The 23,955-nt window shown below is 40.1% G+C and overlaps 1 long non-coding RNA gene across 1 annotated transcript in view; it reads right to left on the reverse strand.

The window, feature by feature from the left end:
• The window catches only part of LOC308525299, a 1,722,993-nt gene that overhangs the window by 412,302 nt on the left and 1,286,736 nt on the right, over positions 1-23,955 (reverse strand). Inside the window, exon 6 of the long non-coding RNA XR_013996455.1 lies at positions 17,481-17,600. This is a non-coding gene — a long non-coding RNA (uncharacterized lncRNA). The remainder of the gene's footprint in view (positions 1-17,480; positions 17,601-23,955) is intronic.

Raw genomic sequence — 23,955 nt, forward strand, 5'->3', positions numbered from 1 at the left:
TTGGTTGCCTCCCACACACACGCAGATCAGGGTTGGGGATCCAGCCTGCAATGAGGTATGTGGCCTTGACTTGAACCCTTCAGTCCATGGGCCACCACTCTATCTGCTGAACCAAATAGGCTAGGGTAAAATCTATTGCTTCTCTCTTATTGCTTTAGAGCTCTCTCTTTGTTTTTGACAATTTGATTAAAATGTGTCTCAGTGTAAACCTCTAGTTTCCCCTTAGTTGAAGTCCTTTGTGCTTTTTGAAATTGTATGTCTAGTTTCTTTTCCAGATTTGAGAAGTTTGGCATTATTTGTTCAAATAACTTTGCTGTTTCTTCTCTCTCTTCTCTTTCATGACTCACATAATGCATATATTAGTCCATTTTATATCTTATAAATCTCTTAAGCTTCCTTCATTTATTTTGTTTTTCTTTTTGCTTCTCTCACTGGATAATTTCAAATGACCTATCTTTTACTTTGCTGATTTTTTGCTTAATCAAGTCTGTGGTTGAAGCTTTTCAGTGAATTTTAAATGCAGTTATTATTTTTTCAGGTAATTAATATAACTCTTCTTGTTTAGTTTTAGTTTCTGAACATTTATTTTGTTCATTTGCTTGAGCTACATGTCCATGTGTTGTTTGTTTGTTTATGTGCCTTGTACTTTCTGTTACTATTCCCGCCGTCACAGCTACCTCTCCCATTATTCATGGACTGGCTTCTTACAGGGAAAAAACTTTTCCCAATAAGCCAAGTTAAATATTCTTGGGGCCTCAAATCTTTTTGTGGGGTGCATCTTCTCTATACTTCTGTTAAATTCCCAGCTAGAGAGACTTGCCAGTTTTCTTTTTTAGGAAATTGCAATCTCCTCTCTCTGATGTCTGTCTGAAATGCTGCAGGTTCTCTGGAACTGCCCCAAGCCACCCAGCTCTTGTTACCAGAGGTCCCATGCTTCTAGGGTACGCTGGGTCCTGTAGGCACTTTGAATCAGATAGGACAGAAACCACGTAGGCCCCTGAAAAGCCAGAACATTGGATGCACATTCCACTCCTCTCTTTTCCTCCAATGGAGAGGCTACTAAGCCACATCAGCTGCTGTAGACTGTACTGTGGGTCCTCTGGAACATCAGAAAGCTTCCTAGTTGTCTTTGGTTTTCATGGGACCCCAGGCATCAAGAATATGCCAGGTCCCATTAGTGTTCCATGGCAGGTGAGATAGAAACAAGTCCCATGTCCAGTTCCCTCAAAATCTGGAACACTGGAGAAATGCTTCAACATTTTTCCTTCCCAAGGAGATGCTGGAAGTTGGCATTTTTTTCCCACGTGTTCCATGATGAATTTAGGAGAGGGACTATGGCAAGTGAATGCCATGAACTTTCTTACAGACTGTGGTCTGCCTAGTTTCATGCTCACCTTGGGTCCAGGTGCCTCGCCTGTTTTCTGGGTTTCACAGGAGGAGCTTGTCTCTGTATTGTTGTTGATTTATTGTCTCTGTGGGATGAAAGACGGTCTGGGGTTTCTTATTCTGTCATTTTGCTGATGTTTAAGATTGTCATTTTGCTTTAAATAGGTTAATTCAGCCTAGTGTTTCTACTTCAATAGTATGTCTATTTATTTTTTAAGTAAGTATTAAATTTATTGGGGTGGCATTGGTTAATAAGACTAAATAGGTTTCAAGTGTATAATTCTATATTACATCATTTATATATTACATTGTGTGGAAATTAAATCTCCTTTTGTCACCATGTATCTGGCTCTCTTTACCCTCTTATACCTTCGCCCCAACCCCTTTCCCTCTGGTAAACAACAAAGTATTGTCTATGTTTATGAGTTTTTGGTTTTTGGGTTTGTTTTTTTTTGTCTTGATTATTTATTGCTTTCTGTTTTATAACTTATAGATGAGATAAAAATAAATTTTTCTATCTGATTTATTTTGCTTAGCATGATATTTTTCAAGATTCATCTATGTTTTTGCAAATAGCACTATTTAATCTTATCTTATGGCTCAGTAGTATTCCATTGTATATATGTGCCACATCTTCTTTCTTCAATCATCATCTATTGAAGAATACTTCAGTTATTTCTATATCTTGGTCACTGTAACTAATGCTGCAATGAGCATAGGGGTGCATATATTTTTATGTTTTTAACTTTTGGGTGTAGATATCCAGAAAAGAAATTTCTGAGTTGCATGGTAGCCCTATTCTTAATTTTTAAAGAATATGATTTTCCATAGTGTCTGTAGCAATTTACATTCCCACTAGTAGTGCCTGGCCAGTGTGGCTCAGTGGTTGACAATGACCCATAAGCCAGGAGGTCACGATTAGATTCCAGGTCAGGGCCTATGCCCGGGTTGTGGGCTTGCAGGAGGCAGCCAATCAATGATTCTCTCTCTCCCTCTCTGGAATTAATAAAAATATGTATATTTTTAAAAGTGTTCCTTTTTTCTCCATAACCCTTCCAACATTTGTTATTTCTTGTCTATCTGATAATCGCCATTCTACCAAGCGTGAGGTGGTATCTCATTGGGGTTTTGATTTTCATTTCCCTAATAGCTAGTGAAGTTAAGCATCTTTTAATATATCTGTTGATAATTTGTATATTTTCTTGGGAGAGTGTCTTGTCAAGTTCTCTGCCCATTTTTTAATTGGATTGTTTATGTTTGTTTGTATTTTTTTTTGTTAGTGAGTTGTATGATTTCTTTAGCTTATATATATTTCCAATTCACTTAATATATTGGAACCTCAATTTCCTCACCTATTAACTCTGCAAAAAATATTTTTATTTTTCTCACAAGGATTCAATATAACTGGAATTTACTTTAAAACAATGGTTCCTGAACACCAGTCTTTGGACAGGTGCCTACTTTTTAAAAGTCAGAATTAAGGGAAGGTGGGGGCGGGGGAGAAAATGATAAAATGCAAATTAGCCACCATTCTCAATCAATATATCAATCCAACGGGTATGAGGTGGAGATGAGGACCAACATGACAAGAATTTACATTTTAAATCCCCTTATGTGATATCCTTAGAGCCAGCAAAGTTTGAGCCTCACAACTCTCCATGGGTGCAAGCTGTATTTATGTGGAGGTGACTATGTCAATACTATTGAGAAGGAAGAATCAGCTGCAGCACTTGCAGAAATCAGAGTGGAGGGGCTATTAAAGATGCTTTTAAGGACTTTACAGTATGTATTTCTGCACAGATGATTTTAAAATTTCACATCAATGAGAGGTAGCTTAATGAATTTGTAAGCTCAATGAATATGTACTTTCTATCAGTAGTTTTTTATGGCCATGAAATAATTAACACCTAGCACAATTTCTGGCATGTAATAGGTCCTCCAGAAATGTTAGTTGAATTAATTAGTATGATATTAAAACATGGGCACAGTTGTCTGAGATTAGCTATCTAAGTGATATCAGTGAAATCTCGCAACTGTTCATTCTTGGAATCAACAGCTTTTTTCCTGAATGCCTATATATGCAAGGCATTCTGTTGGCATCTTGTTGTGAAGTAAATGAATCCTGAAGGCCTAGATCCAGCAGCTAACTAAGGAAGATGTGTGCCAAACAAAAACTCATACAAAGTAGAGATAAGTGCTATGATAGAGGATGGATTAGGAGCTACAGGAGTCCAGAGAAAGACAAAATTGCAACTGATTTGTGGGTCAGGGGAAACATCCTTTAGGAGGTGGCACTGGAGGAGGAACATGAAGATGTGGATGGAATTCAGACAGAGACAAAGGCTCAGAGGATATTTCAGAATGAGGAGTGAGAATTAAAAAAAATGCATCCTATATAATAAAAGAGAAACATGCAAATTAACTGTCCCTCTGCTATGCTCAAGCCATGCCCACAAGCCACACTCACCAGCCAATCAGGAGTGAGTATGCAAATTAACCCAACTAAAATGGTGGCTGACACAAAGCTGGAGTGAGCAGGAGGCTTGGGTTGCTCCAGCAATGGAGGAAGCCAAGCTTCCCCCCCTTCCCTAGCTGGCCCTGGGCTCTGCTCAAGGCTACAAAGTTTCAATTATAGAAGATAAATAAATCCCAGAAAATAAAAATAAATAAATAAATAAAGGAGAGGCTAGGAGCTTGGGTTGCTGGGGGGTGTGGCCAGCCTGCAAACAGCCCTCAGCCCCTCACCCAGGCTGGCCAGGCACCCCACCAGGATCCCCACCCTGATCTGGGACACCCTCCAGGGCAAACCAGCCAGCGCCCACCCATGCACCAGGCCTCTATGCTATAAAATAAAGGGTAATATGCAAATTGACCCTAACAGCAGAACTATGGGGAATGAATGGTCACTATGACACACACTGACCACCGGGGGGAGACACTCAATGCAGGAGCTGCCTCCTGTTGGTCAGTGCGCTCCCACAGGGGGAGCTCTGCTCAGCCACAAGCTAGGCTGACGGCTGCCAGCACAGTGGTGGTGGCGAGAGCCTCTCCCACCTCCTCAGCAGCGCTAAGGGTGTCTGACTGTAGCTTAGGCCTGCTTCCTGCTGGCAAGTGGACATCCCTTGAGGGCTTCTGGGCTGCCAGAAGGATGTCTGACTACCAGCTTAGGCCCGATCCCCCGAGGAGCGGGCCTAAGCCAGCAGGTGGAGATCCTCCGTGGCGTCCCAGACTGTGAGAGGGCACAGGCCGGGCTGAGGGACCACCCTGAGTGCACAAAGTTTTGGTAGTAGATAATAATTAGAAAAATTAGAAGGCACATCTGACTGTAGACACGCCTGGCTCAAAATGAGCAGAGTTAATAGCATTATCAGGTGCTTGCAAGGGCATGGGGGTATACTGATGCAACTCATTCTTAGGGGTAGATAGTTATATGTTGACTAAACTGACCAGAGTATGAAAACATATCCCATAATTCCTACCATCTTGTGATAAGTCTATGCCTATTTTCTCCAGAATAAAAATCCTCTGAGTGCATATTAGACATTTTTCTTTTGCTCTTTCAATTACTTTTCTATCATAATTATTATTATCACCAAAAATGACCCTGTTTGAAATTAACTTGTGCATTATTGGATGTTTTGTGTGTACTTGTGGCCTACTTTTCAGTTGTTTGAAATCTCATAGCATTTCTTAATGACAACCAAGGAGAGGTAATTATAGCCTACCACTCAGCATTGTAACCATGAAGCGTTTTAGATTATGGGATCATTATATGCATATGACAATGAACAGAATGTCCTCTGTATAGATGAGAGGAATCACAAAACATCTCTTGGGAATCAGCAAGAACATATCCTAGTCCAAGGTCTCATTTGTATGTCAAAATAACTAGGATGCTAATGATTTCAGATGGGGTATAAGATGTAGTCTCCACCATGACATTTATACACTGTTTTTCTTAGGGCAAGTCATTTTGGTAGCTATGATGTGAGTGAGCCCAGCTCCATTTTTTTCTACCCCTTTTCAATGACAGATTTTGTTCACTAGAACACAGAGGTGAGCACACAGCCTAAGCTGAGTCAATGATATAATGTCCATCCCACATCCACAGTGAACCTTCGGGCCTGGACAATTTTTATGCAAGAGCAGGCAGATAAATATATATTTATTGCCCTAACCGATTTGGCTCAGTGGATAGAGTGTCAGCCTTCGGACTGAAGGGTCCCAGGTTTGATTCCGGTCAAGGGCATTTACCTTGGTTGCAGACACACCCCCAGTAGGGGGTGTACAGGAGGCAGCTGGTCGATGTTTCTCTCTTATCGATGTTTCTAACTATCTATTCCTCTCCCTTCCTCTCTGTAAAAAATCTGTAAAATATATTTAAAAAAAAATTTAAATGTATATTTATTATAATACTTGGCTGTAAAGCTATAAGAATGTGACTGCAGCTGCCAGCAACCATGTTATGCTTTGTATGAATAGAGGATGAACCCTGAGAGGACAGAGCCAAAGTCCAGAGAGTAGAGAAGAAAGTATGCCAAGGGAGCTAGGCTCTCCCTATATCTCCCCACATTAGGGGTGGCAGCTTTCCTGCATCTCATCTTCAGATTCTATGAACAATCCAAGTGTCCTTCCTATAAATCTCTCACTTAACCTGCGTGGGGCTGAGATTCTACTACTTTCAATTGAAAGTGTCCTGTCTCATAACACATGGATCCTGATAGTCCTGTGCCAGTCTTTGGCACTTAAACTTGCTCTTCCCTTTGCTTAATATATGCTCTTAGAATCTTTACACATCTCTTCCTATTTTTTTTTTTCAGGTTTGGACTCTAATGTCACTTTCTCAGTGATGACCTCCCATAGCCATTCTCAGGCATGGCACTCTTCACCAACCTTTCCTTATCAATATCTTCTGTACCACAGATTTTTACTTAATGAGATTGTTGATCATCTCTCTCCTAAACTATGATGTAGGTAAGGCTGTTTTGTCTCCTGCATAACCCTAGTGCCTACAAAAATCACAGGTAAAAATATCACAGATAACTAAATGTTTGTTAAATAAGTGGACAAATGATATTAAACACTTTCTGTATACCAAACACTGTGCTCAGAGTTTGACATGTGGAACTGTATGTAACACATTTGTTCTTTGCTATTTTTGACAAAGATGATATGATGGATGTGATATATCATATTGATGTCATGAAGTCATAAAGACTGTTAAATCCATGAGGGCAAGGGCCATATCTTCCTTTTTCAGCACTATTCCTCACTGCCTATTGCAATGCCTGGGACTTGGAATATATGTAACTAGACCTAATATCTTAAATATAGGAATATGAATGTATATTACAGCTTAAACATAGCCATACTCCCCTTAACTCCTGGGTCTGATATAACCTTATGAAGACAGCAAACAATATAGCTGTGAAGCCTTTCCCTTTAGGGTTTGCTACTGGACAGCTTTGTGCAAAATGGGGCACCTATGATTAGCCATTGCATTTGACTGACTTCCCTATCTGCCTGTCTTATTCTTTCTTTTTTCTTTTTTTTTTCTTTTTTGCTCCCTCACCATATTATTGTGTCCTTGAATCCTTTCTAGTACAAGGTGGAGAATAAGCTAATTAATTCATAGATTTATTTACTTCTCAGAGTTATTCAGTGAGGTAGATACTAGTGCCCTGGTTACATGGAAAAGAAAACTGAGCCTCAGAGATATGCAACTTCTCTAAAGTCAAACAGCTGATAAGTGTCAGCATCAGGATTCAGGTTCAAGGCATTTATCTTCATAGTAGGTACTCCTTCAGCCTCCTTAAGATCTGTAATGTTTCAGGGCTGCTTTGAGCTGAGGACTGACTACTGGAAATTATATGGGACAAGGAGCCCAGAGCCTGAGTTTCAACTCCAGATTTTTCTGTTTTTAGGCCAGTGTGATTTTTGGATATTATCATGTTAACACATTTTCATTAATCCTCATCTGAGGAAATTTTTTCATTGATTAGAGTAGTTCTCAACCTTCCTAATGCCATGACACTTTAATACAGTTCCTAATGTTGTGGTGACCCCCAACCATAAAATTATTTTCGTTGCTACTTCATAACTGTAATTTTGCTACCTTTATGAATCGTAATGTAAATATCTGATATGCAGGATGTATTTTCATTGTTCGTGACCCACAGATTGAGAACCGCTGGACAGAGTGGAAGGGAGAGAGGAAGAGGAAGGGATGGAGAGAGGGAGGAAAGGAGAGATGAGAGAGAGAGAGAGAGAGAGAGAGAGAGAGAGAGAGAGAGAGAGAGAGAGAGAGAGAGAAGAGATTGGTTGCCTCCACACACACCCCCACCGGGGCCAGGGATTGAACCTGCAACCCAGGTACATGCCTTTTACTAGAAATCAAATCCCTGACTCTTCGGTGTGCACAAGCTGATTCCCAAACCACTGAGAAACACCAGCCAGGGCAACAAATTTTCTAAATCTTGGTTTTCCCATTATTTAATGGGAAAGGTAATGCATCTCCCTTCATACTGTTAGAGTTCTATCCAGGCACCTCCCCCGTAGAAGTGAGTGGCTTGAGAGAGAGTGATCAGAGTTCCAAAACAGAGCCCCTAATTCAGTACCAGCAAGCCATGTCCAGGGGATAGCACTCTTGTACACACTGTCATTTCATATTCACAGAAAATGAAGTTGGACAAGGATCATGAACTTTCCTGGCATGATTTATATTCCCTTGTATGTCAGAGACATAAAAGCACCAGTGTCTGAGAGGCTTTGGGTTTAATGAGAATGAGTTTTGGACTTAAGCATACTTTAGACAATGTCCCCATCTGTCTGCTGAGTTCTGTGATTGTGACCTACTTAACTTTTCTGAATTTTACCTCTTCTGTAACTCAAGATATTTGGGAAAACCAGTCACTGTGTGTATTGTTCATATGTTCTCATTTTATTTTTATTTTTAAATATACTTTTATTGATTTCAGAGAAGAAGGGAGAAGGAAAGAGAAATAGAAACATAAATGATGAGAGAGAGCAATTGAACGGCTGCCTCCAGCATGATCCCTAGTGGGGATCGAGCGCACAATCTGGGCATGTGCCCTGACTGGGAATTGAACCATGACCCCCTGGTTCATAGGTTGATGCTTAACCACTGAGCCACGCCAGATGGTCAATGTGTTCACATTTTAAATGCATTTGGAAATGAAGCCTTTAAGAATGGCCCTGAGAGCACAGTAGCCAGCCTTTTTTGGTCACATGCTTTTGCTTCTCTTTTGCAAAGGTCATATACTATTCTTAGGACCCCTTAGGGGTTGGCCAGGTTTTTGCAGAAACAAAGATTCTTCAAGATGTTTAATTCAAGAAAGGCATTACAAATATTCTTCACCCAAACCTATAAGACTCTGAGGGAGCTTATATGGAACTAAAGCCAAAACTTGTATTCCCCAAACCTTTCATTTATTTATTCAGTCATACCACATACACTTGCTGAGTATCTTCCCTGTGCCAGACACAATGCCTGACAAGACAAAATAATGCTTTGATCTAGCGAAGGTCACATTCTATGTGGGACAAATTCAGGCCTATAAGAAACAGAGTTATTTGCAGGATATTGAAAAGATTTGAGAGAGTTTTAAAGGCTCAGAGAATACCCAGTTTTAGATGTGTGATCCAAGGCACCCATTAGCACCACTATGCCTTCATACATGGTCCTGGCTCTGGTTTTTGGACTCCAGAGAGCGTTTGATGTCTGTGCATAGGGTCTCTTGATCTTCCAGAAGGCTCTGCCAATCAGTATTTCATTCCCTTGCCATTGCTGTCAGAATGAAGCCATTCAATTCATCTGGTCTTGGTGCTCTGTCAATTTTAAGTGTCCTAACTGTCTTGTCATCAGTTTCTTTATAATAGTAAAGCCTTTTAATATTTCATTTTTCCTCCAGAGGCCTGAAATCAAAACCCCATCTTAACAGAATTACTAGAGGCCCAATGCAAAAAATTCTTACAAGGGACTTGCCCCGCCCCCAGCCCCAGCTTTGTCCAGAAGGTCATCAGGAAGGATGTCCAGAAGGTCGTTCAGCTGTTCAGTCTAATTAGCATATTAGCTCTTTATTATATAGGATTGCTGTGTTCATCCTTTGTATTAGAGGAGAAAAGAGACAGAGACATTGGCTACACCTACTGTATATTGTGCATTAGCACTATGACCAGAATGCCCGAATCCTAGGAACTTGGATCAAGAGATGGGAAATGATTTAGTTGGGGTCTCTGGACTTCTGCTTCTGAACGCACCAGCCCATTTTCTCTGAAACTCCAACTCTTTCCCCAAGCACTGTATCTACCTTTATCAGTGGGCCTGGTCTTGGCCAATTCACTTATTTATTGTCACTCATTTCTGAGCATATAGGAGATACCAGGTACTATTATAACTGCTTTATGTTGTTTCCTTTATATCACAAGTATACCTTTGAGCCTTGCTGGAATACTGCGATTGTAATGAAAAACTTGAAAGAAACCACACTGAAGAGCCCAATGATATCTCCTTGGACTAATGGATAACTTTGGTCACTCAATGGAAGGCAGGGACAGCATTTGCAGAACAGAAACACTATGGAGTCTAATAATTCTTGACCAGTCTGTTCACTAATCCTTAATTCTTGACCAGTTTGTTCACTAATCCTTATATTCACAAGATCAAATGCCAGTTGAGTAATCTCACCTTCCCTCTGTTAAAGATAGAACAAACTATTCACCCATTTGACCGAATCAGAGCACTCTATATATTTGATTTACTCCAATATTGGATGTATTTTCAAGCTGGGTAATATATTCTTTATTACCTCTGTTCTGATTGATAAGCAATCCTCCTTGGAAAAGGTATGTGGTATGGCCAAGATTACACAGAAGCTAAAAAGGATAGTGAAGATTCAACTATAAGTGTTAGCCTATCTTCTCTCCCAATATCAGGAAATAAGAGGGTCTAGATGGTGGCCTCTTCCTTATTGCCACTCATTTAATTTCTCTGATTTAATTTCCCTGAACCACAGGTTATTTTTTTATTAAAAAATTGGATAGTCTTCCCTTCTCCCTTTACAGTAAAAATCAGGTCAAATTAAATGGAAATAATGCTGTGCACATTTTTAAAAATAAACTTATTTCCATTAATTCTAAACAAATATCCCTTTTTCCCCCCTAGAAGAGTAAGGGAGAATTTAATATTCTAAATCAAACATTCAGTCTCAAAATGCTGACAGCACTTTGGGAACAAATTAGAGTCCCAAATAAAAAAAATAAATGGAAAGCATTTACAGGGTACATGATCTGGAAAATGGGAAGAGAAGGTCTAGTTTCACAAGGAGTGGAAGAAATAATTGACTAAAACATTAGAAAACATAAATGACGTGTTAACAGCACACCACGGAGAACAGGAATGCTGGTGGATTCAGTGGAGAGTTATTATTTTTTGTCATTTAAACACAGCCTCATTGGACAGGTATACATGGAAGAGGGAAGACCATTAAGAAAGGCAGTAGAGGCACTGAATAGGTAAAACACCAATGAAAACAAAAATCGCATTATTTTCCATTGGAAATTCAGAGTTAAACATGATTCCAAACACAAGGATCAATCTGATGGCAGCAGAATGGATTTACTGGGAAGAAGGAAAACTCTTGCTTCAAGAGTCAGGATTGACCAATCAAATCCAACAGGAAACCTGGAGGATCCTTCCCTTTGGGCATGCCCAAGACCTCAGTCTCCATTCCAACTCCATGGATTTCACTGTGGCTGTTTTTCTTCAGTTGCCTTTTCTCTTTTTTAAAAAAATATTTTATTGATTTTTTTACAGAGAGGAAGGGAGAGGGATAGAGAGTTAGAAACATCGATGAGAGAGAAACATTGATCAGCTGCCTCTTGCACACCCCCTCCTGGGGATGTGTCCACAGCCAAGGTACATGCCCTTGACAGGAATCAAACCTGGGACCCTTCAGTCCGCAGGCTGATGCTCTATCCACTGAGCCAAAATGGTTAGGGCCTTTTCTGATTCCAATAGCATGGAACAAGGAGACCTGGATTTGAATTCCAGCTCTGCAACAAGCAATCTGTGTGATCTTAGGCACATCATACGTTACTCTTAGGCTTTGTATTCATCTACAGAGTCGTGTTTCTAGCATTTTCCTGCTGATCTCTCAATACTGTTTTGTGAGTCAAGAGAGAAGCATTAGGCATGATGATTAAAGGAATAGATTCTCTACATTCTACAGCAAAGCTGCCTGGGATTAAAACTCAGCTATGCCAGCTGTGTGTCCTTGAGCACATGACATACATTCTATGGCCTCAGTTTTCTTACCTGGAAGTTGGGGACAACTATAGCACCCGGCTCACTGAGTTGTTAAAGGTACATTACCAGATGCTTATTGAACACATAAGCATGTGAGGAGTTATTGTCCACATGTGAAAGAAATAGAAAGCAATTCAAAGCCCAGTCAAATATGAAACACTAAAGAGAAAAAAATTTTACCCCTAAAGCCACACTGTGCTCCTGGGTATCACCAATTGATCAAGAAATGAATTCCAGGGAAAGGCAGAGATGAGGAAAAGGTGGAAAATGTGAGAAAGAAGAAAAAGTTACTTGGAAGATGTTAAATAAGAATGGGCACTTGGCAGACTCTTAGTTTTCTTCTAAAATTCAGTTCAGCATTACTTTCTGAAGAAAAAAGTGGGGGTGGGATTAAAAAAAAGAGAAAGAAAAGAAAAAATAAAAAGGTGGATTAGGCAGTGGCATCAGACTGCCTAGGTTTATATCTTCAGCTATGCCATTTACAGAGGGTTGTGTGGCCTTAGGTAAGTGACTTAACCGAACTCTGAGACTATTTTATTTATTTTTCCACAAAATAAAGCTGATGATAAATATTAGCTCATTGGGTTTCACGAGGAATTAAATGAGATAAATACTTAAGGCATTTAGAACACATTTGAGCACTTATAACTCAGGACCTATCAATGGATCATATTCCTGACCTTGAAATATGCCAAATAGTGTTCATGGTAATGTACAGGTAAACTATTAAAATCTCAGTACAACCAGCTGGAGTGAGTAGAACTCAAGGGTATTAAGTGATATGCTTGGAAACTGTCAGCTAATGAGAAGCAGAGCTGGGACTCTAATCCAACTCTTTCTGGTTCCCAAGGCCCACCATGCTCCACTGCCTCCCAAATGAATGCGAAGTGTAAATCACATTCTTTCCACTGCATAGCAAGTCACTTAGCACCCCGAAATAGAACTTTTACATACATTAAAGAGATGCAGCATTTTGCATAAGCCCAAGTTGTTGTTTTAAAGCCACATTCTAACAGCTAATAAAAATTACAGTAACTGTGGTTTATTAAATGTTGGGTATTCTACATACCTCACATCAGCATCATCGTTGTGGTCATCACTGTATTGATTACCTGTTATAGTCTGGTGCTGTGCCTAAAGTTTTCTACCTTTCTTCTCAAATTTTTAACTGAATAAGAATCACCTGGAGCCGAAACCGGTTTGGCTCAGTGGATAGAGCGTCGGCCTGCGGACTGAAGGGTCCCAGGTTCGATTCCGGTCAAGGGTATGTACCTGGGTTGCGGGCACATCCCCAGTAGGAGATGTGCAGGAGGCAGCTGATCGATGTTTCTCTCTCATCGATGTTTCTAACTCTCTATCTCTCTCCCTTACTCTCGTAAAAAATCAATAAAATATATATTTAAGAGAAAAGAATCACCTGGAGATCTTTTTAGCAATAAAGATAAATTTTAAAATATGCAGATTCTAACTCAGTAGGTCTGAGATACTACATTGTAGTCAGCTTCCAGCTGATATGAATGCTGCTGTTTTGTAAAACTTAATGAGATTAACAAGATTTCATAGGATTCTCTTATTAAATACTCACATTAATGCCGCCACAAGAATTTTAGAGGAACTATTGTGCTCATCTTACTGAAGAAGAGATTGAGGTGCAAAGACTTTTTGTGCCCTAGATAGAGTGAACAGGAGATATAGAACTGCAATTCAATCTGCCACCTCTCTAGGTCCAATGTCTCTAAATACCTTCTCTCAAATAAATTGTAGAGTATATATAACCTGATTCGTGATTTAGCATTTCAAATTTCAAATGTTCACATTTATTTTACAAAGGCAATGCTTTCCGTTAGCCAGGGTTTGATTCCGGTTAAATTAAAAAGATCTCATTGGATATAAAAAATGACAATGATTTTTCCTTGTCCTTTATAATGCCAGTCTAGTACAAAGGCTAAGAAGTAAACAGGAACTTAAAATATAATGTAAAGATAATCAGTGCTGGCAAGGGCTTGGAAATCAAAGACTTCAATACAGTCTCATGGGAGTTTCAACTGATACAGCCTTTATGGTGAGCAATGTGATTACATACCCAAATTCTAAATCTGTGTATAGTTTAACACAACAATTCATTTCTAGACATTTTTCCTAGAAAAAATATAGATGAGTGAAGAAAGGTTTATATATAAGGATGCTCACTGCAGTATTACTTAAGGGTGGTGAATAATCAAATACAGTTGAATTCAATATCCATTGAAATAAAATTAGGTACGTTATTTTTCACCCCAACTATGGAGTATCATAGATTGTTTAGAAGAATAAACTAAACCAAATCTATATGAACTGACATGGATAATTATTCACACTATATTTTATGTGGATTGCATTTTTAAAAATCGTGTTACTGAACAATATGTTTGGTAAGACTACCTGTGCAATAAATGCTAACATAAATGACCAAACGGGGATATATAAAGTGCGCTTTATACACCTGGTGCTTCTCAGGGTTGATATAAATCAAAGGCTTTCCCATTCTCCTCTATGTGGTTCCATTCAAGATTTCACCAAATGAATATGCTGTTTGTAGAACTGAAAATTACTGCAATGATATGCCATGCAAGGATGAAACAGCCACTGTCAAAAATACAGCAGAGGGTGTTGGGAGTATTACTGCAAGTGAAAGGCAGTTACTCCTCTTGCTGGATGACCAGGTTTGGGAAGATCTGCACAAAGGTAACCTCTGAACTAGAACTAGAAGCTTGAGTAAGATTTCATTGGAAGGCTAAGAAAAGCACTAAAATTGAAGGAACAATTGAAGCAAATCACTGTGACATGGTGACACCATCATGAATAGACCCTAGTCCAGTGGTTCTCAACCTGTGGGACACAACCCCTTTGGCGGTCGAACAACCCTTTCACAGGGGTCGCCTAAGACCATCCTGCATATCAGATATTTACATTACGATTCATAACAATAACAATATTACAGTTATGAAGTGGCAGCAAAAATAATTTTATGGTTGGGCCACAACATGAGGAACTGTATTTAAAGGGCCAGAAAGTTGAGAACCACTGCCTAGTCCTATCTGCCCTCAAGAGCTCTCAACCAATGGGAGAAGAAAATGCACACACAAGACAATTCATGTCTCAAAGCAAGAAATGGAGCCCTAGCTAGTTTGGCTCAGTGGATAGAGCGTCGGCCTGCAGACTGAAGGATCCAGGGTTTGATTCCGGTTAAGGCCACATGCCTGGATTCTGGGCTCAGTCCCCAGTAGGGAGCATGCAGGAGGCAGACAATCAATGATTCTCTCTCATCATTGATGTTTCTATCTCTCTCTTCCTCTCCCTTCCTTTCTGAAATCAATAAAATATATTTTTTTAAAAAATAAATGGAGTCGTTTAGAGCAGTGGTGGGGATTTGGGCAAATACTTCTCTGGGTAAGAGATTTAATTAATTCTTTCTACAGGGGACCTTAGTAATCCCCAGCCCCAATGATAGGATATATTGTATCATAATGGTGGCACAGGGGGCTGGCAATTTATGAGGAAATTGGGGACTGCACATGACAGTTTCTCCTTGATAACTTCTGACACAGTAAGGCATTCTGGAAGAGAATGCTTGAGGGGCACTGCGTACACAAGGTTGACCAGAATAGCTACTTGCTTTGTGGGAGTTTAGAGGACTTACACTGAGTGAAAGCTTGGCATCAGGTCACTCTCCAAGACTAGATCCCTCTCCATGAGAGGCCATGAATAATGCATATAACATCCTCTTTGATTCCCCAAATTGTCTACCAATTTCATTGTAGAATGCAAATAATAATATAACATAAATGCAATTTTAAAATGTTTTCAAAATCACTCATCTTCTTTCAATTTAACTTCATACTCTGTACTGATTATTCTTTGTTTATAAGCATATATTTTTAAGTACTGATGTTATATCTATATTCTGTTCATTGATTTTTTTACTGTCTAACATTATCTGTATACAGTAGGTCCTCAGATTATGTCAGAGATCCTTTCCTATGGATCAATGTAATGCGATTTTTGCCATAAGTCGGAACCCACCTACATAAGCACCTACATCACTCACATGGAGCACATACATAGCAGTAATGCAGTGAAACAGTAAAAAAACAAACAAAACAAAAATTTTAAAGAAAGATAATTCCTGACCTTTACTTGTGGTAAATAAATAATAATAAAAACATAAAGCACATATGTACATATGTGGAAATGACAGAACTTTTTTTTTTAATAAATAAATGGGAGATGGTGATGTAACCACAAAACAATGTAAGTCGAGTCCGATGTAACCTGAGGAGTGTCTGTATATAAAAAGCCAGCAATCGGAATGCCATAATGACCATAACGACCAGTCACTATGACACCCACTGCAGCCAGCGGACCAGCCTGATCTGGGGCTGGGGCCAGCTGGCCAACCTTCCGTAGCCCCTCCCCGCAGCTGGTCCTGGACCTGATGGGCCTCCACTACCCCTATCGGCCTGCAGCCCCTTCCCCTGGTCAGCCCCACCCCTGATTGCCCCTCCTAACCCATCAGGAGCAGGGCCGGCCAGCCAACCACCTGTGGCCCCTTCTCCCAGCTGGCCCCACCCCCGATGGGCCCCCACCACTCCGATTGGCCCATGACCCCTCCCTTCAGCCAGCCTGGCCCTGATCAGGCCCAATGGGGGTGGACCAGCTGGCCAACCTCTCATGGTCTCCGCCTCCCAACAGTACTGGTCCCAATCCACCCCAATTGGGGCCAGGCTGGCCAGATCCCACCCATGCATGAATTTGTGCACTGGGCCTCTAGTAGATATATATTTTTCCATGTAAATACATAGTCTGTAATTGAAATTTAATGACTACATTATATTCCAATGACTTGATGTATCGTAAATTATCAGACATTTAAGCTGCAATGAGTAATAGAATTTATATATTTTTATATTTTAAAATATGTTTATTTATAACAAATTTCCCAAAGATAGATTATTAAGTCAGAGATCATTTTTTTGTCTCTCAAAAATGTCAGATTTTCATGACCACTTATTGCATGTATATGCAGTTTTATCCCAATGTCACTAGTAGTTAACATTATTTTTAAGCAAAACACTTCCTAATTTTAAAGAATGCAAGCCTGAGCCTTGCAATAGAGTGATTTTTAATCTTTCAATTGTGTGAGTAAATCTTTTATTTGGTGTCAGTTTGGAGGCTATGAGAGCTTACTGAATTACAGGCCTCTGTATGTGTATGTGCTTGATGAAGCTGCAAAGTTTATATTTCTGCTTCTTACCCATAGATTAGGGATAATAAAAGTGTTTCACTGGTTATATTGTTGTGAGGATTAAATGAGTTACTACATACAAAGCACCTAGACTGTAGCCTGTTCATAATAACCATTTACCTTACATGTTATTATTGTTAAGATCTGTAAGACAAGTAATGGTATTATATATATAGAAGCAAAGGAGTAGTGTTTCTATTTCCTATTCTCATTTCATTTGAGATGTAAATATTTCCCTAATTATGTACATATGTACTATTTATACATTTACAGATTACTGCTTTAATTGTTAGTAAGACCACAAAGTTACCTATTGATGTATAATTTCAAGGCGACACTTCATCTCTCTTTTCTCCATTTCTTTATGCACCAAATATGAGAAGGTACATACCTTACATGACTTTTGTGAGGATTTGAAATAATATACATAATTAAATAGAAAAAAAATAGTGTAATCCTCTTAAAGGCTAATGTAAGAATTACCTTAGGTACAGGTCCTTCTTTGTTCAGAAATTGCTTTAATAAGCCCTCTTGAGGTGGGCCTCAAGGCTTTTTAAGAAAGAAAGGAATCCATTCTTCATGAGATAAGGAAGAAATTTGTTCCTGAGAAGGAGAGAGAAGATAAGAGTGATGAGGGTGGAGGACAAAAAGATGGTGAAGGCTTTGTGGTGACATCTCATGGCACCGTACAACACCCCCAATTCTCTCTAAAGTTCCTATACTTAAAACATCTATGGAGTGAATTCATTTAGGGGGAAGAAATGAGTCTGACATGAGACAGTATAAATAGAGTACTAAGGAAACTTGGGTCTCCAGAGTTTTATTAAGGGGCATAAGGAGAGGGATGACACACATTAATGGGGTTTTCCCTTTAAGTTTTGGTCACCCCAAAGCCATGAAATTAGGGAGATCTTAAAGTGCAGGGAGCCCCCAGTTAGCATCAGGATTATATGGGTATAATAAGTGCCTGGTGCATAAGAATTAATTGCTCATTAAACTGTAGCATTATTTTTAAGAGCATAAACATCTTTATGTTTTAGAATTAACTGAATTTTCCCAGATATCATCTCATTTAATTTCATTTCGTCTTCACAACAATTTCCTTTGGTGTATCTGGGGAAATATTTTTCTCCATCTGTTGTTTTCCCTTTTATTTCAATTATGACTTATTTATTGTGTAAACATTTAAAAAAGAGAAAATCAAAACAATATATATGTAATTGAATATGTCAAACTTTATTTTATGATTTCTTCTCTTGCTTCAAAACTTAGAAAGCCATTATGCCTCCAAGAAACTTCCCAATACTCAATTATATTTACCCCTAGTCCCGTGATCAATTTTTCATCTTTTTTTGAAAAAAAATTAACTCTACATGGTGCATTCATGAAAGTGAATATAGGTAGAAGACAGAGACTACATTTATTGAACTTCTGTGAAATTTTACAATAGCTAGGTGACTTATGTGTTTTATGTATATACATATCCATGTAAGGTAAGTTTTATTGTACCCATTTTACAGAAAAGAATGCCAATAATTACTGATCCCTAACCTCCCACAAGAGCCTCTTTTAAGGCCTCTGGTGTTCATCTGTAAAACAGCCCTATCACAAGGGTATGGACATTATCCTCATTTCATATACGAGGAAACTAAATTAGAGAGGAATTAAGATACTTAACTGAGCTCACAGCACTAGCAGAGGAGAGAATGGAGATTTATACCCTGCCAGTCTGATGCCAGAGCTACTTGCTTAACCACCACCTAGAATAGAACACTCTGAAGCTCAGAGAGATTTAGTCAATCACATAGCTATTTAGGTCGGTCTATCTAATGGTACAGTTCAGATTCTTTATGCACTATACGCACTCTCTACTCAGTCAACCTCCCCATCATACTGAACAGTCAAGATGGCAATGTCGTTAGCACACAGATATCCTGCTAATTGTGCTCAACTTTTTTTTGAGCTACGCATATAATCTACAAGACTGAGCAATTTCCTCAGAAAAGTGGGATCTTCAATGACTGCAAATATGCTTCTCAGTGCTATTTTCACCAAGGAGTTTATGTGCATGGGAAAAATTAAATGGCTATGTGACAAATTGACCATGAGATAAAGCAATTTTCTAGGGAATAGTGAGAGAAAGAACAAAAATGATTAAGAAAATGGGACTAACTGGGTGAGACAAGATTAAAGGAGTTAACTGTGTATAGCCGAGTTTGCAAGGCAGAAGGAGAAGTGAAACACCAACAAGTAACCAGGCACAGGAATGTTGATGGTAATTCTGAGGGGCAGGAGGGCAAGAATCGTTTCATATGATTTAGGCATTACCCAAATGAACGAACACCTTAACAGGAAAAGGAGCAAACTCACCAAATTGCTAAACAGCATTAAACATTACAGCCAGGTCATATTAAAACAAACAAACAGCCGAAACCGGTTTGGCTCAGTGGATAGAGCGTCGGCCTGCGGACTGAAAGGTCCCAGGTTCGATTCCAGTCAAGGGCATGTACCTGGGTTGCGGGCACATCCCCGGTGGGGGATGTGCAGGAGGCGGCTGGTCGATGTTTCTCTCTCATCGATGTTTCTGACTCTCTATCTCTCTCTCTTCCTCTCTGTAAAAAATCAATAAAATATATTAAAAAAAAACAAACAAACAAAAACAAACAAAAAAAGAAGACCTGGGGGCGACCTGAAAGAAATGGGTGTTTGCAGTACATGCTCAATTCTGTCAAGAGGCAGATGTGGCTTCCAAAAGGCCTCTGTCTAAATGGCCTCAGTTCCTACTCCTCCACCACATGCTCACTCACTCTTTGTGCTCTGGACACATTGTCCATGTAGCTTCTTGACCAAGCCTGCCATATGCCTCCCTTTGGGCCTTTTGGACTGTTGCTTCCTCTTCCCAGAATCCTCCTCTTCCATCTCTTCCACCTCCTCTTTCTCCTCCTTCACTTCTTTCTCTTCCTTCTCCTCCTCATCACTGTCATCAAGCCAGTTCATCTTCTAATTACTTTCCCTCATTTATTTCCCACAGCTCTATGTGCTAGGTTTTATTATTGTAGAGATGTAGAGACTGAGGCACAGAAAGTTTAATAACTTGCTCTACCCTGGACAATTAAATTTCTGTTTTTTTTGTTTGTTTGTTTTTGTTTTGTTTTGTTTTGTTTTGTTTTGTTTTTGCTGCACTTTCTCTTCACATTTTTTAACGTTTATTCATCCTTTCAGGCTCAGCTATAAGATCATTCCTTAAGGAACACAACCCTGACCACCACATCCCAACTCTTTCATACTCTCAAAGTAGCCTTCACACAATTGTCACTGCAGACACATTTCTATTTGATATCTTTCTTTTTTAAATATATTTTTATTGATTTTAGAGAGGAAGAGAGAGGGAGATAGAAACATAAATGAGAGAGAATCATTGATTGGCTTCCTCCTGCACCCGCCCCACACAACTGGGGATCCAGCCTGCAACCTGGGCATGTGCCCTTGACCAGAATCGAACCGGGGACCCTGTATTCCGCAGGATGACACTCTACCCACTGAGCGAAACCAGATAGGGCTGCTATCTTTATTTTATTCAGGTTGTAAGTCCCATGAGAGGAGACATAGTTATTTGTTAGGTGAAATGCCTGGCACATAATAGGTGCTTAACATATATGGAATGAATGAATGTGAGTAAATAAATAATAACTATAATATTAGAAGGGATGGCCCTGCTTTGTTTTTCTTTCTTTATTTTTTTAGAAATGGCCTTCTTAATTTAAAAATAATGTGTTCATAGGAATGTGTTCAAAGGCAATAAATGGGTATCTAGGGATGGCTGTGAGGGTGGCAGCTCAAAGCTATGTTACATAAGGCATACTTGATAAAAGAAGACTGTTTACTCTGGGGAAAATAGGCTATGGAGGTACTTATAATTATTACAGATATCTGAAGAACTCAATGTGAGAGATAGGCTCACCAATACCTAACATCTTCCCACCCCTTTAAAAAAAAAGAACTAATTAAAAAGGAAAAAAAAAAAATGCTATAAACAACTTCTCTGGACCAATCTATGGATTCAAAGAAGAAAATTTCCAGACATTCGGGAACATGAATTTTACCTTCACTTGGAGGGACACTAATGTGGCACAATGCAAATCCACATCCCATAAAAACAGGAATATTTTTGAATGGCCAATATTCAACTAAATTGGACTTTATGAAAAGGTAAATTTAAAAGTTTCCAGGAGTTTTGCTTTAGATGTCTTCTATCCACTGACTATATTTGATTAGCTGGTCTTTCAGTTATTTGCAAATCCCAAGGAGTAACCTGGAGATATTTAAGAATCAGCAATTAGCTCAGTAGGTATATGCTCTATGTAGAAGGCCATACCTTATCAGGAGCTATCCATTTTGGCCTGCATTTTACACAACAGTTACATTTATAAAAGGAGCAGTAATTCCTTAACCTTGCCTCCTATTCTTCAGTTCTTATTTTCAATGTTCAGACTTGTGCAAACCTTTTACTAACCTTAAATAAATTTGACCATCCCCTAGATATCAAGTAGGCTTTCAATTGTCGTCCCACCTTTTCTTTGCCCTACACTTATGAATACTTTCCAATCTTTAGAACATACTTAAGCCATACTTCCCCATTAAGCCTATCCAGATTCCTTTGGCCCAGTGATCTCTCTAAGTCTTTTGTAATATTCTCAAACTTATTTTAGCACCACATGAGATAATGCCATGCAAAGCAATTTAAAAAGCATATGGTATATTTTGTCTCACTAATAATATTGATTTCCAATTAAAAGCTAATTCTTTATTTTGTTTTTAATACTCAGAGGGTACTGTGCAAAAAAAAAAATAATTATTAAGTCAATCTATAGTGACTTTTGTAAGGTTCAAAAATCAAAGTATTTTTAAATATATTTAAACTAGAGACCCAGTGCACAAAATCATGCACTGGAGTGTGCGTGTGTGTGTGTGTGTGTGTGGGGGGGGGGTTCTTCAGTCGGCCTGTGCCCTCTCGCAGTCTGGGAGCCCCACCAGTGCTCTACAATGGATTGCCCCAAAGAGGTAGGCCCTGCCAACCTGGCCAGGGCTCAGTGATGAAAGGCCCCCACAGAGGGAGGCTCTGCCCACCCTCCTGCAGCCTGCTGCAGGGTAGGCTAGGCCTCTCTCTTCGTGGTGATCATTGAGCCCCCCGATTGATTGCCCCATTGGCTGGTGGCCTGGGCCTCCCTCTGTGGGGCGATTGTGGGGTGATGGCATGGCCCCGTACCAATAGCACTGCGCCCGCCTTGGCTGGCCTGGCGCCAGTGGGTGTCATAGCATGGTCGTCCAGATGTCCATTCTCCTGTCCAGCTGTTCGGTCAATTTGTATATTATGCCTTTATTATTATAGACTAGAGGCCCGGTGCACAAAAATTTGTGCACTCGGGGGGGTCCCTCAGCTCGGCCTGTGCCCTCTCACAGTCTGGGACCCCTCGGGTGATGACCACCTGCTGGCTTAGATCCACTCCCTGGGGATTGGGCCTAAGTGGGTAGTCAGACATCCCTCTGGCAGCCTGGAAGCCCTCAGGGGATATCCACTCGCCAGCGGCGAGCAGGCCTAAGCTGCAGTCTGACATCCTTAGCACTGCTGAGGAAGCAGGAGAGGTTCCCACCACCACTGCTGTACTGGCAGCCATCAGCCTGGATTGTGGCTGAGCATAGCTCCCACTGTGGGAGCACACTGACCACCAGGGGCAGCTCCTGCATTGAGCATCTGCCCGTTGGTGGTCAGTGTATGTCATTGTGACCAGTCATTCCCAGTCGTTCTGCTGGTAGGGTCAATTTGCATATTACCCTTTTATTATAAAGGATAGAGGCCTGGTACATGGGTGGGGGCCAGCTGGTTTGCCCTGAAGGGTGTCCTGGATCAGATTGGGGGTCCCACTGGGGTGCCTGGCCAGCCTGGGTGAGGAGCTGAGGGCAGTTTTCAGGCTGGCCACATCCCCTTCAGGGTGAGGGGGTCCTGCTGGGGTGCCTGGCCAGTCTGGGTGAGGGACTGATGGCTGTTTGCAGTCTGGAAAAGCCCCCCAGCTGGGACCCTCACCCCATGAGGGTATGGCCATCCTGGGTGAGGGGCTGATGGCTGTTCACAGGCTGGCCATGGCCCCCAGCCACCCAAGTTCCCAGTGGAGGCTGGCTGGAAGCAGGTATCTAGGATTTATTTATCTTCTATAATTGAAACTTTGTTGCCTTGAGCGGAGGCCACAGCTGGCCAGGGCAGGCGGGAAGCTTGGTTCCTCCATCGCCAGGGGAACCAAGCCTCCTGCTTGCTCCAGCTCTGTGGCTGCCGGCCACCATCTTGGTTGGGTTAATTTGCATATAGTCACTCTGATTGGCTGGTGGACATGGCTTGGGGCATAGTGGAGGTGCGGTCAATTTGCATGTTTTTATTTGATTAGATACTTTATCATATTTTATTTATCAATATTCTAACTCATTCCAAAAAAATTTGAGATAGGCTATTTAAAAAAGTCAAACACATGTTAAGATTTCTGGAAAAGAAATAGACCTCAAACCATTAAAAAGAGGAAGCATCAGGATATGCTAACCAGGAGGGTTAATACTGTGATGAACATTAATATTGGTTCTGAGACTTTTGGTAGCCAAGGAGATAGATTGATAAGTTGCATAATTCCTTACTACCTGATAAAATGCAGTAGACCAGTTCTTTATCATTTTCCTTATATTAAATTCTAATGGAAACTTATCTCTGAGATGGTACATAAGACAATGAATAATGTTTTCAATATATTTTACAACAAATGTGTATGCGTTTTTCTTTTGATGTTTGCTAAAGACCAAAATTATACCTAGAATTGAGACTGCTTAGAGATAGAAATACATAATATGATACTTAGATAAGCTCCCTTAAGTATCTTTATTTTTTCAATTAGGCTTTTGAAATAGACATTTGAAGGCA

The sequence above is a fragment of the Myotis nattereri genome (genome assembly GCF_964212035.1).
Source record: "Myotis nattereri genome assembly, chromosome: 9".
Classification (NCBI taxonomy): Eukaryota; Metazoa; Chordata; class Mammalia; order Chiroptera; family Vespertilionidae; genus Myotis; species Myotis nattereri.